Source organism: Pipistrellus hanaki (genome assembly GCF_964339955.1).
Source record: "Pipistrellus hanaki genome assembly, chromosome: 14".
NCBI lineage: Eukaryota > Metazoa > Chordata > Mammalia > Chiroptera > Vespertilionidae > Pipistrellus > Pipistrellus hanaki.
In genome coordinates, this window is record NC_140516.1 from 20,895,366 (window position 1) to 20,910,719 (window position 15,354).

The following is a 15,354-nucleotide window of genomic DNA, read 5'->3' on the forward strand; positions in this document are numbered from 1 at the left end:
CCGAAATCATGGCTCGTCTTATACGCCAAGTACATCCCAAAAATCGTCTGGATATGCTGCTAAACGGATTTTCCAACTCGATCCCGCACCAATCACTGCAAGGCTGCTCGGACCGCCTCTCTAACTCAGCCAATCCAAGCAGGCTTTTTATGCATGCAAATTATACATGTTCTGTACCCGAAGCTACACTGTGTTCTAATAAAAAGCCTGCTCAGATTGGCCAGAGTCAGAGAGGCGGTCTATTAAAAAAAGAACTGGTGTTGCCTCGGAAGTGGGGGATAGTCTTATACAGCAAACATAGGCCTAAACCTATGTTTTAACTGTAAAATTAGGGGGTCGTCTTATACGCCGGAAAATATGGTAAATTCTGCCAACTTCTTAGAAATGTTTTAGAAACAGAGAAATAATGACTCATAAACCTGATAATGTCCACGGCAAAAGGAAATGAGGCACTTCAATTAGTAATATAGACATTTATTGTTCTGTTAATAAATAGTGCCAAGCAAATATAAATGACTATCACCATAAGTTGGCCTGACTGTCTTAAACAAAGAAACAAGATTGTAATTAATGCACACCATTTACAAATATAGACAATTTCTTAACCATTAGTTGCAAATCACAGTTTAGGAATTATACTCAATCATTTTAAATGGATTGAAATCCTCACGCCAGTCGTTAAATTGGTCCTCCACACATTCCCACACATAGCTCTCACACAGGAAACAGAGCCAGATGGTTTAACAACCCTTGCGCTCTGCTTTCTGTGTAGAAATGGCAATTATCGAGCTGTTTCACTGCCCTGCATGCTTCCTGAGAAGGAGCTTGTACCACATCGCACCCAGACTTCACTGACTCCACAAAAGCTTTAAAACCTACTTATAATTTATGCCTGGGAAATACAGGTGTGAACTAGATCATATCCCACACAAATTAGCATCTCTCATTCTGCCACTTAAGGTTCTCAAAAACATGAGCAGGAAATGCATTATAAATATTCTCAGTGCTAAATGCAGCACTATATTTAACAATATAAATTGGAAGAGCATTTTTTTTTTACTCAAAGCTCAGGGTATTTTGAAGTTCCCACCTCATTTGTCAGGAAGATCACCTGGGCCCCTTCTTCTCCCACCCATCGTGAGCAAGCTGACAATTCCCCGACTTGTGGAATATTAACCCAGACCTGCTTTCTATTCTCAGGATCCTTCCCCTCCCTCTCAGGTGCACATTCTGTATGTTCTCTGCCAAGTGCCACTTCATTCAGCCCTGAATTGCTTCTGAAACATCAACCTTCTTATCTCTGGCTCCTCTGCTTTTTTGCATTATGTAATTTCTGATTATTAAATCTATTACTAACTCAGGTGGCTTTGAAATGCAGTGTCTTCATTCATCCAGGTATGTAGCCTCTTGAATACTTAGTGACCCATCCCCCATGCCCTCTGCACATAAAAGATGAAGATGCTTAATTATCTTGAAATGCCTTTAAAGTTATATAACCACCATGTGAGATGGGTACCTTTGGCCTGTAACAAACAAAAGTACTGCATTCAGCAAGTACTTGAGGCTCTTATTTACAAAGAGAAACATTTGAGAAATAGGTCACAACTATATGTCATGGACCAAAGCCACCAGTAACTTTGCTTTCCAAATTGATTTAAAATATCTTACTATAAAAAACCAATACGAGTTTTTAGTAATTTTCAGCATTGGTTTTAAAGCAATAATGTTTAATAAGAATAAGACTACTTATACCTTCTGCCTATCAGAACACTTGTTTTTAGTCTTCTTGTGATAAAACATTAGAATCTAGTTCACATCATGCTGCAACAATATATGTCTGTAAAAATTGAGGGGAAATACATCTTCAGTGAGATTTCATCATCCCTTATTAATGCGGTAATTGAGGACTATAAATCTGTTTCTTATACAATTCATGCAATAAAATACTTAATGGATTATGAATGACATGTTATAAAACTAGGCATTAGGTATCGCAATTTATATTTAAATATGCGCCAGACATAAATAAATGGCCTATAAATAGCAGGGTTTCTCAAATCAGAAGATATAGCCTTCCATTTACTTGCAGCAGACTTGGGAGCAAAATCATTTCCCAGTATGTTGCAGTCACCAAATTGTTATTGTATCTTGAATGAGGATTTGTTTTGTTGCTTTGTTTTCACATTTAAAACAGTTGATCATTATCAAATTGTTCAAGAGCTCTTTACACACAAACAGCTGTAGTGTTGCCTTTGAGCCCCCTCGGGGAATGTCAGAAGATTCTTACCTGCCCTGACGCTGGCTTGTGTGGCATTAATGTTGCCGCCTGGTGAGAAATGATATATAATCAAAGCAGAACAGAGTAAGAATGGGACATTTTGGAATCATGAAAATCTCGATCAGCCAAGGCTCCCCTTTGTCACATCGTCCTTCAATGGCCATTTCCCCGGGGGGGTATGACTGTGGCATTTATCACTAAGCAAACCAGCCAGGGAGACACCACCTCTCAGTCAACAGACTGTGAAGCAACCACCACTCACAGCACCTCTGGGTAAACAGTGTGGCTCAGGCAGGCAAACTGTACCTCATGTAAGTGCTACTGTGCGAAAAAATACAGCAACGTTTTTTACCCTGCCCAAAGTTTAACCCCATTTCTGCTCGGCATCTAAAATGGCAAATTAAATTATAACAGGAAAGCATCTCTCATTTTGGTTGGGAAACCACACCTTGCTTTTCTGTTTTGGGTATATCTGTGGTTGTGTGTCTATCCATCTGGTATCTGGTCTCTGACTTCAGAAAATCTGTCAAATGTGAACACTTCAAATGACCACTGACTCACTACAAGAAACTGGTGATAAGCCTGGACTCACTAATGTTTGTAAGTTGAGAAACACCAGTTAAACACCAGGTTTACTACCCGGAGGGACTGAATGAGCCAGAAATACATAAACAATAGTAAACATATTGTACTGTCAGGGTCAGAGTGCTGGATGTTTATGCTAGGCCTGACCTTGATTTGGAATTAATCCCGCTTGGGATTCTAAGGCCTACTCCAGAATTATATTTTCTTATCATAAAAAAGTGAGGAGGGCAAGGAAATTGGAGATGAACTCTAACATCCATTCTAATCTGAACACACTCACATCCATGGGTCTGAATGTTTCAACCTTATCCACCCATTCCCCTAGTTTGTTCCTTTATCGACCCTGTATTAGTCCTACCATACCAACCCCAAATATAAATTAGTCGCTTTGGAAGCTGTCTAGAGTGTAATTTCATATTTTTTAAGTAATATGTGCCCTGGGATTGAGCTGAAATCTCTATCTCTGGCAATATTCTGCTCTGCTTTTCAAAACATGACCAGGTCACGAAGGACCAGAAGCCAGTGAACCACACCTGAAGCCATCACTCCCCACCTGATAATGCCCATGCGTTCCTTCCTCTCCTCACTACTTTCCCCCATGTTATGGAGCACCACTCACTGCACGCAAGGCATGGTTCTAGGTGATCAGAGGGGGAATACTATTTGTAAAGCATATTACAATTTGCAACTGTCAAGTCCAGCTATATTAACAGATCCTACTATGGTCTATATTTCATTTTAGAGATAATGAAAAGAAACAAACTTAGACAAATATATTGACTTGCCCAAGTTCTACCCACTGAAACATGTGCTCTATAAACGTAGAATCTTTGTCTCTTTAACGCATTACTGCATGCTAGGCATCTGAAAGAGGCACATCGTGAGCACTTAAATACTAATAGTTATAAGTAAATAGTTGCTTGAATGAGTCTCACAACTAACATTGATAAAGACAGACTCCACGTACTCTAAGACCCCGTCTTCTGAAACCTGATATATTTGAAAAGCACAAGTGTTCAGCCACAGAGATTGCCCTCAATTATAGACTCCATCAGTCATGTGAGCTAATCTCTGTGCCTCGTTTTTAACTTCTGTAAAATGGGAGTAATATATTTGTTGAAAGGATATATAGAATTAAAGATAGCAAGGGATATACCACAGTACCATGTATGTCATAAAGACTGAAAAAAAGAAAACTTAGATTTGTTTCCTTTGTTCTTTTATTTTATTATTATTTTTTCTTAACTTATTCTCCATCTCCCAATTCCTTCACCTCTAGCAAGGGTACTCCACTACATGGCTTAACATTAAAGATGATTTAGAAGGGGGAAAAGGCTCTTCCTGCTCCCCACTGCTAACATTTGGATGCATTGCCCATGACTCCAGAACTTAAAGAACTTCCCAGGACAGTCCAAATTATTCACAAAGACTGTGATCCGTAGCACCTTGTGAAAACGAGCCACTGTTTCTAGATTTGTTCTCTTCAGATATTTGTTCTTTTTCAAACACTTATTTCATGTGGGGTTCCTATTGATTTCCTCAAAACAAACAAACAAACAAACAAAAAAAGGACCTCCAAACCCTCCTAGTTTTTCCTTTTAAGACTCTGTAGATGTGGATTTCCCTTAAGTTATCCTGAGTTGTTAGCCTTTTATTGGCCATGAGGTTCTCTGTCTGTTTCTTTTTAATTATTTGTGGAGCCCTTCAAGTCTGTCACTCAGAAAATGGAATTTCAGTTGCTGTTGTTTTCCAAATGCTGTTATCCAGAGTAGCCTGCTCTACTGATTTGTCTTTTCCATAATAATAGCTTTCACCTTTTTGTCTAATTTTCAAAACACATCTTCCTGCAATAATGGTTTTATGCTCCCATGTTTGGCCATTTGACCTTTTCAGTGGTTTTCCTTTTATGGGTTAGTAATCAGTTTTAAAAGGTTAATCTGCTGCTGATATTATAAGGCGGATCAGCTGATCTTCCTTTCTCCTCCACAATTGCTCTCTATTTGATTATTGCATCTTTAAACGTTCAATGTTGTTTTTAAAAAGTAATTCTCCACATTATAAATTCCACATAGTATGCTGTTTTTCTTTCATCTAATCTTTGATTTATGAGTCTATATATTACTGAAACATGGTAGTTAACATGAAGATTCCCCACTTGATACATGTACATCATTCTGGTTTCATCAATGCAAAGGTTCAATTAGGAAATTCTATAAGAAACAGAGTGCCAAGCCAATTTCATTAAATATAGCAATGTCTTTACTTTTATCTTTCCTATGATTTGCTAATCATAAGAGGGAAAATAAGTATTGAATTAAAATTATCCATTTTAAAATAAGTTGGATGCTCTGAAAAAATTGTGAAATATACATAAATAGCTCAATAGCTTTCTAGATCCTCTACCCTAGCACACTTCAAAGTTTATAAATATTCCTCCACCTTCAACACATTTAAGCTGAAAACCCTCATTCTTCACCGAGTCTCCTGAACATTCCACATGGTGCCCTGTCCAAACCTGCCTTCCAGATGTAGAACCACCTGATGTACAACTTCCCTGACACCCCAGCCCATCAACATTTACCCCGTTGTCCCTCTATCATTCTCTTCTTAATTATTAAAGTGACTCAAAATTAAATCTATATTTGATGGTAATAGCCATTAATGACTTTAAAGGTGACCTTCACTTAACTATATTTTAAGAGGGCTTCTAATACCTTACCCTAAAATGTTATAAAATGGTGGACATTTTAAGTTATAAGGAAGATGAACAAGGGAAACTGACATATAGATGATGAAGTGCCTCATGTAACCACATTATATAAAAAGCTTTTCCTTATGAGTCTGTACATGGCTGGTGTATTGATTAATAATGCTGATTTTTTTTCAATAGATGAAGTTACAGATATGTTGTTATATATGCGATTTGATATGTAAGTTATTTTGTTGTATTGACAATAAGCTTCAAAACTTTGTATGTCAAATTTTGAAGGTGTTAACATCATAAATATTTTTACGCTTAAAAATGTTGATTTTATACCAAAAAAGAAGAGCATTTGTGGGAAGTTTTAATTCATTACTTTATTTTGAAGAAAAGTGCTGCTGAATACTTTGAGAAGCTTATGGTGAACATGCTCCATCTCAAGATACTTGTGAACGCTGGTTTCAATGCTTTAAAAGTGATGATTCTAATGTGAAAGACAAAGAATGCCCAGGCAACTGATAAAGACCAATAATTACAAGCATTATTGGATGAAGATGTGTCAAACTCAAAAACAACTTGCAGAAAGATTAAACGTTGCTCAACAAACAATTTCCTATCATTTACAAACAATGGGAAGCATTTTAAAGGAAAGAAAATGGGTGCCACATCAACTGAACAAAAGACAAATGGAAAACCGAAAAGTCATCAGTAAAATGTTGCTTCAATGGCGCAAAAGAAAGTCTTTTTTGCATCTAATTGTGACTGGTGATGAAAAGTGGATTTATTTTGAGAATCCCAAATGCACAAAATCATGGTTTGATCCAGGTCAACCATCAACATGGACTGCAAGGCCAAATTGCTTCAGAAAGAAGACAATACTCTGTGTTTGGTGGAATCAGGAAGGTGTGGTGTACTATGAGCTTCTAAAACCAGGTGGAACCATTAATACTGATCACTACCTACAAGAAATAATCCATTTGAACCACACTTTGATCGTAAAACAACCAGAATGGGTCAGAAGACACGGCAAGTAATTTTGCTTCATGATGATGCACCACCACACACTTCAAAACCAATTAAAGACACGTTATAAGATCTTGCCTGGGAAGTAGTAACCCACCCACTGTATTCACCAGACCTTGCTCCTTCAGATTACCACTTGTTCAGATCGATGGCACACGGGCTTTCTGAGCAGCACTTCAAAACATACGAAGAAGTGAAAAATTGGATCTCTGAATGGTTTACCTTAAAACAAGAAAAGTTCTATTGGGATGATATCCACAAATTACCTGAAAGATGGGGGAAATGTGTAGCTAGCAATGAACATTACTTTGAATAAAGCACTTTTGATGTTTCTCTTGAAATTATCATGTTTTCTTTGATTACAAAATCCAACATTATTAACCAGTACACCTGGTACTTCTGCTTATTGGAGAATGCAACCCGGTAACTATACAGTCTGAATGGATTATTTCTGGTGGAATCTTGATGAAATAACCACCTTCTTACCTTTGGAGGCATAGTGATTATGAGTTAGTTAAATTTCTGAATGCAAAAAGACAATGCTCTATGCAGAAAAAAAAATCTAGCCACTTAAGACATTGATCAGAGAATTTTTTTAATCAATTAAATAAAAGGTTGAAAATTCCCATACAGTTTGAAGAGCTTAAGATTTTAATTCAAACTAATTTATTGAGGAACAGCACTTAAGAAAATGGAAAGATGCAAAGGGATTTCATCAGATGATAAGTGGATAAGATAGAAAAATGCTGAAAAATCAGCAGAGCCTTGCAGATACCCAAGCCTGGTGAGGGAACAGAGATAAATGCAACAGAGATCAGAAAGCTATCCTTACCTTTCTGCCCAGGGTGAAAGGAGACTCACAGCACGTGAGGTACCTGTCTCTAATCACATGTAAAACTGCAAAACTTGCAGGGTTACTTTGAAATGAACAAGGTTAATGTGCTACTCAAGATTAATTGTGACTTCACTAAGAAATTTATTGAGAATGAGGAAATCTGAAAGTGAAAGGAGGACCGAAAGCTTTGTTAGAGATTTATCACAAGAGGGTGATGGATGAAAGCCTTCAGAAAGCAATGATAGGATTTTAAAGATTCACATAAGCAGCACTAAGATCTCTTACCTTAGACAAACCAGAGCTGGTGGATGGAAGGCACTATGACTAGAAGGGTAAGAGGCAGCCCAGCCGGTGGCTTTAGAGCAGGTCTGGAAAACTGTCTGTGCTTTGGTCACGTCTTGAATCCTGGGTCTAATCCTCTACATGACAGTTTTATAGATCTAACTTTAAATTGGTCATTACACAAACAACAAAATAATCATCAGAAAGGGCAGTGAAGGTTAGGAGTCTGAACTTTACAGTCAAGCAGATCTAGGCTGGAATCTCACCTATACCATTCATTAGTTGCACAATCTTGGACAATTCAAATAATTTCTCAAATCTTCTATTTCCTCAAAAGAACAACAGGAAAGTCAATTATACCAACTTATCTTTTTGTTGCATTAAATGAGATAATAAAATGTGATTAGCAGAATCCTTTCACACTCAGAATATGAGTAAACATCAAAACCATTTTCATTGTTGTTATTCTTAGTTGGAGTAGTAATAGTAGTAGGTAGAGAAAATGAATGAGCTGTGGACTTGAACTGTGGTACCTGGTGTACCATTCACACCACAAATATATACTACTAGTAGCCCTACGCATGAATCCGTGTGCCAGTACTGACAGTAGCTCTCTGCTGCCCTCCAGTAGCTCTCCACCCACTGCCCTGCCCTCCTTCGGCTCCCCCAACTTCCTGTCCCCACCCCTTCCAAAGCTTGCTGCCCTGCCCCTTCCTGTAGCTCTCCGCCGCCTTTATATCTTTAATCTGTAGGATGACATAACCAGAATATCTGTTTTTCTCTTCCATAGATAAGCAGTCAAATAATTATCACCTTCTTTAACAAAAAAATCATTTGTCATTACATCATCACTTTATGTAGAACATGTTACAATTAATTAGACCAAGCTTATCTTACTTTTGGAATTCACTGCAGTTTTAGATGAGCTCAATGAAGCAACCTAGACTCCTTTATAGTAACAGAGGTAATTTTTTAGAGATTCCACAGATGGCTAATACACATGTGAATTCTCGTTACCTTCAACTTCAGTGGGGGAGATATGTTTATTTTGCCCATAAATTTTTTATTAAATATAAGTTTTGAGTCCTGACGTTCTCCATGCATTTACTGAACAATCCCTTTCTTCCTGCTTTATACATTTAACAGAAAGAGGAATTAAAATGGAAAATGAAGCTTTTGGTCAGAATAACTAAAGTAGAAGACTGTGATCAACTTTGTGATCAACTTTGATTATGTGAAACTTATGTAAGAATGCTCATTGTTATAAGTCTGTAAGTCTGACTCCACAGTTTCCAACCAGATGCCTTACTCAGTTTTTCTTAGTCTTTTTTTTTTTTTTTTTTTTTTTTTTTTTTTTTACCAGTTACGTCTCTCTTCCTTGACTTTTTCTCATCTCACTCGATTCCCTCTTGGTGATTTCATCATCTTATAGGTGATTATCTGCAGCCTATTCTCTTATCCTACCTCCCGACATTATCTGCATCCAATTGAAAATGTCCCCATTTCATGTCTCAATGGCAACATACTCATTTATTCACTCAACTATTATTAATAGCCCAACATGTGCCAGGCTATGTTTGAAGCCAAGGAGATAAAATAAAGCTTACAATCTTTTGAAGGAGAGAGGTATTAATCCAAGAACACCTACACAAAATTTCAGTCTCTAATACAAGGCATAAAGGGAATACAAAAGTAACTACAAAACGTTTTAAAAGGCAAATAAGACCATGGCAGGAAAGATTATTATCTTCCTGTAACACACCAAATCTCCATAAATGGTGTCGCTGAACCCAGATGCTCAAGCCAAAAATCTCAAAGAGATCATCCATTCCTCCCTTTCCAACGAGTTCTCGTTCAGTTGGTGAGTAAACCCTATCCAGCACAGAACTTTAATGCTTCAAACTGGTTCTTTTATTTCCCTCTCCCAGTCCAAGCCAAATTGCTTCTGCTAACTATTTTTCTGCATCCGCTCCCGCCCCCTCTAATCCGGGCTCCACGGGTCAACCACAGAAATGCTTCTGAAAACATTAATGATTTATGTGGGCTCTCCTCCCCCATGGACACACCAAGACTGCAGGTACACACGGCACAAATCCCTCCAGGACACAAACCTAAACTCCGAGCCACTCCTACGCAGAGGAGACCCTGAGCCTAACCCCCGCAAACCCTGCAAACCCGGGTTCCTGACTCCATGGCCCACAATTGGGAGGGAACTCAAAACCAGAAGCTTCTGCCTAATGAGCGAAGGGTTTGAACCCCATCCAAGCACCCTGAACTTTCAAGACAAGCATCCTACCCCCAAATCCAGCTTTAAAAACCAACTGGACGTGCATTCACAGACCCACACGACTTAAAAACAAACAAACAAAGACTTTTCAAGGCCTCACAGGCCAAACTCACCACAGGGCTCGGCTCCGATGCAGGTGACTTCTGACCAGAGGCTCCCAAAACCCACCTCGCTGACCTTAAATTAAAGGGCGTCTTAAAGGGGCCCGCAGGTAATTTCCCACACCTGCAGAGGCCGCTGGCAGGTGCTCTCCACCTTAGCTCTCTGCCTCTGGCTTGCTCTAGCCCTGGGCTGCCCTTCCCCCTCTCTCTTTAATACTAGGATTTTGTTATTTTCTTTTTCCAGGTGGACGCCATCTACAAGCTGTACCCCTGCCTCAGTGGGCCTTCCCTCTCCTGTGCTGCAGAGTGCCAGTATCTCCTGGACAGGAGCTTCAGCACACGTATGGTGCCCTGGTTTTTGTGGCTATTCCCCAGGGGCGATCCCCTGATCATCTGATTCTGGGTGGGAGGAGGGGAAATTCCATCCTGAATTTCATGGCATTGGAATAACCAGACTGTTCTTGGCAGACTACCAACCCCAGGATACTGCACAGATAACAGGCTGAAACACACATTCCCTCTTTCTGTGAAAGATGCCTATTCCCTGGTCCTGGGTCTTTGGCCTGAGGGCTAGGCTTTTGGTTTGGCAAAAAGGAGGAGTCTATGGAACGGAGGTCAGTGATACAATCTTTGCCAGCCCCAGGCTCCTGGGCCTTAAATGGTTCCAACAAGGGAAGTCTAGGTCCCTTGGACCCAAGTTTTATCTGCCAATTGCTGCCTCGAGTAAAATGAGAAGGACAACACAACCAAGGCCCTGAGCAACCACTGCCACTAAGATCCAATTACATAAAATACACTCCCTATAATTATACTGCCTAAAGCATGCCTTAAATTCTACAAGCAGCCCAGGATCCTGCTTTTGAATATGGAGTACAGGAAGACAGAAATGTCTTTAAAAATATTTTCTATAATTTTTAGAAGACTATGTACATTAGACTAAATATAGCTATATATATGTGTGTGTGTATATATATGTATATACACAGATATTCATATATTGTTATATACTTTGAATAAATATATATACCACATATACATACATGCATATAACTCTACCCACTATATATATAATACATGTGTATATACATATACAGAAACCATATTTATATATTTGAACATATATACATACAAAATACATTTCCTAGAATGAGCTATCAATTATTTAAAAAAAATTAACCTGGTTTGAAATGGAAAATGGCTAAATTGGAGATGAATGAACTCAAAAGAGTGGTGCAACTTAACTTAAATAAGGCATAATTTGATATTTAAAATGTGTTCTTATTATTTCAGGCTCAGAATTAATTTCTGAATCTTTACCTTATGTGTAAAAACTTATTGGAGCTCATTTTGGAGAGTCGTTATTTACTAATAGAAATTATGTAAATTACTTGAGACCACATTAAATAGAAACCAAATGCCTTGTCAGATGAAGTCTGAAAGACTTTCTAAAGTAATAGCACATATCACTAACATAAACCAACCAAACAGTGTCCAAATAAGCTTCAGTGGCAAAGTCCTTCTCTTGGTGAAGAAGTTAGGGGTTGGAGAGAGCACAGTGACAGCTAACATCATCCACCCAACAGCCCCAGCAACACTGTCTCCATTCATTAAATTGGCCTAATATTTCAAACAAGGCACACCCACACCATTGGACTAAATCTAAGCAGACTCTGAACAATTGTGAACAGTGGAAATAAAGGAAGCATGAGAGAGTTAAAAGAATGATAACAAATTCCATTCTTGATATTTAAATCTTCTAAGAAAAAAAAAATGGTTACATTTAGCTTAGATTTACAATAACAATTTTTCTTCTGTCTGCCAGGATCTTGGGTTTGTCAAGTAATACAGTTACATAAAGTTACTTCCCCCATGTGGGCTTCAAATTTTTAATATGTTGCTAGATCTACAGATAACATGTTATTCCATAGATAACTGTTTGAGAGGCATAGATACAAATCAGTAAATTTTATCCCTGGTTGTCTGTTAGAATCACCCTGTAGTTTTAAAAAATACGGATGTCCAGGTCCTACCTGAGATCTACTAAAACACAGTGCCTGGGCATGGGGCCCAAATATGTATATTTCCTTAAAGTTCCAGTGATAATTTTAATGAACATTCACCATTAAGAATTTATGATTTAGATGATCTCTAAGTTGTCTTCTAACTCTAAATTCTACAATTTCTTTGATGTACTCATTTAAAAACCTCATTTTTTATGAAGTCATTTTGGTGACTCCTAGAGCAGTCAATTTTCATGAACTCTCTAAAGATGTATATTTTAAAAGCATTTGTAAAAACATCAGGGTTTATGTTTTAGGAATGCCTTCAAATCAGTGAAGAGAAAAGCCACCAATAGTTTAAATGAATAGGAGTTCCCCCTGCCCATGCAATAAGAAATCTGGAGGTGGACAGCTGTGTTGACTCAGAAGCTCAATGATACAGAGATGATCTACTGGTCACGAGATGGAAGAAGAGAGAAGAGCAAGAGTGGGCAGCCACAACCATCTCCTTTAACCCGAAAAGCAAAACCCTTAGCAAATACCTTCTGAGGAGACTTTTGATCAAGTCTCATTGACAAGAACAGATTCTTAAGACTAGATCATGTTATAAGACATCCTGACCAGCCATAAATTATTGCAGCCACACTAGCTGAAAATTTAAGATTCTGATTAAGAAAGAAAGTGGACATTGAGTATGAAAAATGTTGCAAACAATTTATTTCAAGTCAAAGGTGATGAAAAAATTAAAATAAAGTTCAATTATATTTTGAAACTAATAATTTACCATAATTTATTTTATGCCTTTATTTAATTTCTAAAGAATAACTTCAAAAACATTTTTGGCCCACATGGTGTTGCTCAGTGGTTGAGAGTCGAACAGTTTGATTCCCAGTCAGAGCACATGCCTGGGTTGCAAGCTCAATCCCCAATAGGCAGCATGTGGAAGGCTGCAAATGACGATTCTCTCTAGTCACTGATGTTTCCATTTCTCTCTCCCTCTGTCTTCCTCTTTCTGGATTCATTAAAAACATATTTTAAAAAACTAACTATTTCAACAAATGTAATTGTGACTATAATAAGTATATATCCTATCTTTCAAGGTAATTATTTTTTAAAAAACAACATTGGACGCATAGGTTTTGTGTTACATCATTTATACCACATACTTAATACAAGACCATTATTGTTTTACACTATTAACCAAGATTTTCACCCAATAGAAAATAATACAAGAACAAATCTGATTGTTTTGCTTAAAATCACTGAAAGAATTTTTAAAATAAGGATTTTAAAAGCCATCAAACTCTAATATTCAATTTGGCAACAGATATGACAAGTCTTAAAACTGGACATATAATCAGATTTTTCACATCAGAAAAGAATGCAAAATGTATCTATAAATGTATTTATAGTTAATAGCATAATCTTTTAAATAAGTTTAACTACCCAATAATAATGAATTGTTACATGAAATATATATTATATCATATGAAAAGCCATTTTCTTATTAAAATTAATTAGTATTTAAGAAGACTACTTAATGACCTGGGGACATTCAGAATATATTAAATGAGGAAATAAGATACCTAATTATGTGCATTGTTTTCCAATTTATTTATTGAGTACATACTGCATGCCAGGCTTACTGGTTTGCATGTCTTTATTTCATTAGATTCTCGCAACTCTAGGAGGAAGGTTCAGCTATTCCTATGAAGAAAATGAGAATTGGAACAGTTATGGAATTTACTCAAAGACACATAGCTTGCACATGACAAAACTAGGATTTGAATGCAGGAATTCTCATTCCAGAAGCCAGGCTTACATCTACAGTATATACTCAGAGAAAAAATCTTAGGGAAAAAATGCACCAAAAGTATAACAAAAGTCATGTCTGGGTGCTGAGATAACAGTATGTTTTTCTATATTTACCAAAATTTTTATAGTATTTATTAACCATAATAAAAAATACAATCATTATTTCATAGGCCTTCAAATCCAGTAATTACCTAGTAAGCTTTTAACCTGGTTTGATAGATATCAAATAAGCCAGTGCTTTAATCAACAACTACTGCTAATAGGAACTCTATAAAGTGTTATCCTTCTTCTTACTCATGAAAACTAATAGCTTATGCACAATATCCCCTGGATCAGCACAGTCTTCTTTAAGATCAACAACCTTCAGACATCATACAGTTGATTCATTGGAAGGAAGTAAATCCATAAAAATTCATCTCTTGTTTCATGAAATTAAGGAGGGAGAAAAATATATGCTTAGAACAAAATAAATTATAGTAATGAACTGCTAAGCATCCAGTAAAGGAACTATGGGAATGTGTAAATAGTGGCTTATAAATTTTTTTTTCAAGATAGTGTCAAGTGAAAAAAAATGCCCATGTATTTTTAAAGCTCCTAGATATATAAATATATCAATGTAAATGAATAGAAAATGGTCTGTAGATGCATTTCAAAAACTTGCAATCAAAGGTCATTAGTATATACCTTCCAGGGAAGGGAGTGGAACTCCTGTGGATAGGCAAGCAGAAGAGAGGAGCTTTAAGTTCTGACTTTCCATAGAACTATTCTATTTCAAGTGTTTTAAATGATGTAATAAATGAATTTACATTATGCAATGTTTGAAGAAATATATAGAGTCTTAAAATTATCATTCCTACTAGTCATCGTCTTTACTAAACCCTATCTTTATTGTTGCATATTTTTGTATTTGTATTTATATTATATTGCTCAATAAAACTCTTCTATATACTACAGTATGTATTTGTGTAGTACAATTTTAGAAAAAACAAAATTAATGCACCTCCATACTTTAATGGGAGAAAAACTGAATATATTTTACCTTTGATTTTGAAAAGAAAAATTAATGTCCCATATATAAGCATTGCTTACTATAACTTCCTTCACAAAATGAATATATGAATAAACGTAGTCAAGAGAAAAGTAGACATAATTTATGATGAAAAATTTGTTACTCTCCATTCAACAAGACCATTCAGATATTCTGATTGTAAAGTTAGATGCGTACTTACTGAGCCCATTTGCTCTACCACAAAGTGTCCCGGCCCGTGGGGCAACAACGGGGGCACGCAGGAACCACCTAAGACAGGGGTCTTCAAACTACGGCCCGCGGGCCACATGCGGCCCGCAGAGGAGTCTGATCCGGCCTGCCAGGTTTTTTGGGCAGTGAGCGCAGCCGAGGTGTTACAGTAGGAATTAGTAGTTCATATAGTCTGGCCCTCCAGCTCTC